Consider the following 5,522-nt stretch of genomic DNA (forward strand, 5'->3'; position numbering starts at 1 on the left):
AAGATTTTAGCTACAGTCACTATTCCCCCATAGATTCAATTGTAATTTAAACTCATACAGAAAAATGCAGTAGTCACTAGACCAATGGAGGCTTTCTTGCACAGGTATTTGTAGACCACAGAGCTAAGGTGCTGGAAAAATTAAACCAAGGACCACCATACCTATCCTAGGCAGTGCCATTTAAGTCCTTTGTCTCAAAGTAGAAGAATGAATTTTACAGACAGCATGAAAATGAGTTTAGACAGGAAGATGGTTTTATTGGTGGGACCTGAAGAGAAAGAATGAAGGAGAGGTCCTGTATATCACGATTGGGTCCCAGATAACAGGACTGACAAGCTGCTAGACTCCAGGCTTTCTTAGGATTTAGAGAACAAGCTTGGGAGAGGCAATGGGGGAGGGACAGTCAGTCTAGGCAGTCCCACGCCTCTATTGGTCTCATGTGTACTCACTTAACTTGTGGGGCCCACTTAACTTGTGTAAAAGGAAAGGAAAGATAGTAGGAAATGCAATTAGGAAAAATCGATGCCACTAGAAGAGAATCAAGTACATTTCTGGCCAAGAACAAGAATTAAGGTTCCTGTCCCTAAGCCGTCTGACCAGTTTCGACTTCCTGTTCTCATCAATACTAACTCATTGTATGTATGCCTTTTGTTTTCTTGACTGAAACAGTATGCAGGCCATCTTTCTTTAACTTCTTTCCTACACCGTTTGATATCCATATCCTTCAGCTCGGAGGACATCAAATATTAACAAGCCTCTTTACCTCCTTATTAAAGTACATTTGTTAGACCCCCACTCAGCATTTCTACTACAGCGTGAGGCTAAGAGTCTGCATGTCTAACAGGGTTCCCTGGTTATATAGGTGGGGCTAAAAGTTAGGACCATATTTTATGCTGTCGAACTGAAGAGGTCAGCAGGTAGACACATTCTGTGACCATTGGCCACCTACAGACAAGGGCAGTCCTTGCCACCTCATTCCCTACAGACCGATCAGTTTAAAAGTCGCACGGTTCTGCCAATCACATTGTGTCTAATGGCTGCTGCCCTGAAAACTGTATAAATACTTGTTGAATGTGCTATGTGGAGTCGTTCTCTCTCTCCTTCATGTGCAGGGTGACCCCAGCATGCTGGAACAATAAAATTCCTCTTGCTTTTATATTGATCCCTGATGGCTCCACATTGTTCACTCAGGGGGTCTCCGGAAAGTTAAGACTCAGCAGAGACTTACAGAACCTGCTTCTACTTCATAGCTTGACCCTCTTGTGCCTCAGTGGGAACTTCTTTACTGAATTCTGGTCTTTACTTATCTTTAACAGTCTTTGGTTTCTATTGTGTTGTGTGTGTGTGTGTGTGTGTGTGTGTGTGTGTGTGTTTCTGTTACTCTTGCTCTGACCTTTGGCTTGGTTTTCTGGATCCTGTCTGGAGTCCTGTTTTCATACTGACACCTCTTTCCTAGGTCTGTGCAATATACAAGGTGCTTTGTATGTTCTATGAGGAAGTAATTGGTGTTATTGTGAGGTAAACTACACAGAAGTGGGGTGTCTTTCCTCTCCCAGAGTTTCAGCATAAGTTTTTATGATTATCCAAAATCTGAAATGTAAAATCCAATGCTTTTTGAGTGTTAGATGCTATATATGACTTCATGTGATAGGTTACAGTAAAAACAAAGGAACACTAAAAATTTTATACAAAATTACCATAAGGTTATGAGTATGACAATATATAAGGCTATATGAAGCAAATGAATACCATGTTCAGCCTGGGGTCGCATCTCCAAAATATTTTAATTTATTATAAGTATATGTTTCAAACTCTAGAAAATCCAAAAGGTAAAGAAAGTTAAGTGTTAACGATCACACCCAGGAGTAAAGACCATGGGCCAGCATGCTGCTCAGCAGGTAAGGGCACTTGCTGTCAGATCTGAGAACCCGAGTTCTTCCATCCCTGGGTTGCACATGGTAGAAGGAAAGAACCAAGTCTTACAAGTTCTCCTTTGAGGTCTGTATCAAGCACTTGATCTCCTTTGCGCTGTTGAACCTGCTTCTTCTACTTCATAGCTTGACTCACAAAGGAGCACAAGTAGATCCTTGTGCATGATAGCACAGAGATCAAGTGTCTGCTTGATACAGACACTGTGAAATTCATATGTACGTGAGCATGCATGCTTGCAGAGGTGCACACATGCACACACATGCACACACACACTAATTTTAAAAGGTATCTAAACAGACAACTGGTGATTGAAGACAGCTGCAAACTAGATATGACAAAGGTTGGAATAGACATTGATACTTCTCCCCTTGCTCCCTCTTCTTTTGAGCCCACAAGGAACTCTAGTGTGTTGTGAACTAAAGTTCCCTGAAAATAAGGAACACCTGTATTTAAAATTCTAGAAGGTTGATTGATGGGTTAGCATTTGTGGGAATGTGGACAGTTGAGATGTCTCAGGTTTAGAGTCAAATTCTCTTGGGCTAGCTTTAGCCCTCTGTAAAGCTGACCATTGCTTACTTCTATGTTGGACCTAACATTCTTGTTGGGTCAGAAGCTATGTTCTGGAATGTACTGGTAGACTCCTAGCTTCAACTAAGTCAAAGGGTAAGAATGTCATCAGATAACACCTAAGTCTTACAGCAGAGATTTTCCTGCTTTTCTGCAACTCAATTGCTTGATGTTCCCAGCAATGTACTTTTAAAGGGCTTTCATTTTTTGTTCTGTAACTATAAAAGCTTCTTGAAAAGTGTTACCACATTGGATCATCCTTTTAAGAGTCACTTAAATGCTTATTCTCAGAGTGTGGTCATTCGTATTTGGTTCCAGAACAAAGTACCTCTTATTCTCTTTGAAGGGAGAGCTATGCTTTTTTGCATAATAACAAATGTATAATTTAAAATACTCTCCTTCATATTTTCTCACTTCTATACATGGTGGACAAATGTTGTCTTGGAACAACAACAAACTTGTGATCTAGGCAGGGCCAGGCCTCAGCTAAGCCGTCAGTGTTGTGCAGTGAGAACACACTCTGGCCTGTTGGCAGTCTCTTCCAGAACAGCAGAATGAAGCTGATAAAAAAAAAAACAGTAAACTTGGGCTGCAGAGATGGCTCAGTGGTTAAGAGCATTGACTGCTCTCCCAGAGGTCCTGAGTTCAATTCCCAGCAACCACATGGTGGCTCATAACATCTATAATGGGATCTGATGCCCTCTTCAGGTGTGTCTGAAGACATGGACAGTGAACTCACAGACATAAAATAAAATAAAATAAAAATAATAAAAAAGATGGTGACCTTAAGATTGGGGAAGTGCTAATCTATAAACTAAAGTCAGCAACAGTAGTTGGCTGTCCCATATTTGAAACATGACCGTAAGGGCTGGCCAATTAGAGTTAAGATCAGCCAAGATGAAACATAGTAAGAACTAGGGGGTTTCTTTAGGAAAGAAGATTCTAACAGCATAGAGGCTACTATCTGCCCAGCTCTCATGTTGTTTAACACTTATTGTAAATATAAAGGTAGTGTGTGTGTGTGTGTGTGTGTTTGTGTGCTTTAATCCAGGAACTAAATGGTTTAAGGCTGGAAAGAAACCGTGGGTCAGGATTAAATATTTTCTACAACATTTTCCAAAACATACTGAATCTTAAACAAGCTGGTTGTTTAAAAGAATAACTAGCATACTGAACTGACAGTTTCAGTGTTAACATTTGGATTCACATATAAGCATATAAATATAGTTAGATACATTTTATTTAATAATTTCTCTCTATATAATCAAGATGGTATTATTAAACTTTTTTGGCAGTCTGGTTTAGTTGGTAAATTCTTTCTCTGAATAATAATAGTAAATGTCTAAAATAATACAAACAGTACTAAAACAAACAAAAAATTATTGACATATAATTCTATTCATCGGCTACTTAAGGACCTTTGTATTAAGATAACCCTATAGCAAATATAGCCTTAAAATGCCCACGGCAATACCTGAATAGAACAGTTTCTTGAACACATAAGAAACCATATGAGGTGCCACAGTAAGAGCCAAGATTTTAAACTCTACTAAATACAAAACAAGCAAACAAAAAGAGTTTATATATTTACAATCATTTAAGAAAATACTAGTAGTGATGCATTATTTTGAAATATACAGTTAATATGTTTGGAGTTATTTAAAATTTATGTTGAGAAAAATGTATTTTCACTATTGCTGTAGATGAGCATCTACATAAGACTGTTAAATGAATTGCTGTTTTATATCAAACAACTTTTATAATACTTATTTTTATTCTTATATTTTATAAATTTTAAGGAATATGACAAAAAAGATATTGTAGGTATTGAAGGGGGGTCTCTGGGAGGAGTTGGAGTATAAAAGGGAAACAAGAATGTGATTTAATTCTATTTACTTAAAATATGTTTTTAAATGTTAACAAATTCAGATAAATTGAAGTCATGTAACTTTTCTCATCATAATGCAATAAAAGTTAAAAAAAATGAAAAAAAGAAATTGAATTAATAAAAAAAAAGAAACCATATGAAAGACATATTTTAGACAGAGATGTAATGAAGCCCTTAGAATTGCCTTGTCCATATATATTATTTTTGCTTTAAATCCATGAAAATGATTTATTATCATTTTAGGAGTATGCATGTTATGAAGCTAGATTGGTATTGTTCTGACTTAGCTGAGCTCTGTGCCCTATACAATCTTGATATAAGTGCACGTGTAAACTTGGAACATTTCTTTCAGTGTAGGGGAAACTGAGTTCCACTTAATTGAAGGACAGAACTTGTGTTTTATAAAAAAATCAGGAGAGAAGGAATATGTTTGGTGTATGTGTAGTCAGGTGTGTAGGAAGGGGGTGCCTCTGAGGGCCCATGCTGGGCATCCCTTCCTCCCCTATGGTATAGTATAGAATAGAGATTTTTCAGGGCATGGGGAAGGGAGTAGAGAGGGTAGGAGATATGAGAGAGAGAGAGAGAGAAAGAGAGAGAGAGAGAGAGACAGAGACAGAGACAGAGACAGAGACACAGAGAGAGACAGAGAGACACAGAGAGAGAGACAAAAAGAGAGACAGAGAGACACACAGAGAGAGACAGAGAGAGAGGAGTAGAGCTTGCCATGAGCACGTGAAAGGGGGAGGGGAATGGGGAAATAGGGGTAAAGGCTAGAGGACAGAGCAAGAAGGCAAGAGAGCATGAGAGAGAGGAGGTGGCAAACAGGCCCTTTTATAGTGAGTCAGGCATATCTGGATGTTGCCAGGTAACTGTGGGGCGAGGCTTAAACAAAATGCTAACAGAACTCTACTAGTGATTTCTACCAGTGACTGTTTAATTGAAAGTATAAGTAACATAGAAGATAAAAAGGAGAGAATAATGGAAAATAAGGTAAAATTTGAAAAAAATATCAGACAACACTGCAAAACCCAAAGTAGAAAATAAGAAAGGGAAGGGGGGGCGGGCGATGGTGGTGCACGCCTTTAATCCCAGCACTTGGGAGGCAGAGGCAAGTGGATTTCTGAGTTCGAGGCCA

Source organism: Mastomys coucha, unplaced genomic scaffold, assembly GCF_008632895.1.
Source record: "Mastomys coucha isolate ucsf_1 unplaced genomic scaffold, UCSF_Mcou_1 pScaffold22, whole genome shotgun sequence".
Classification (NCBI taxonomy): Eukaryota; Metazoa; Chordata; class Mammalia; order Rodentia; family Muridae; genus Mastomys; species Mastomys coucha.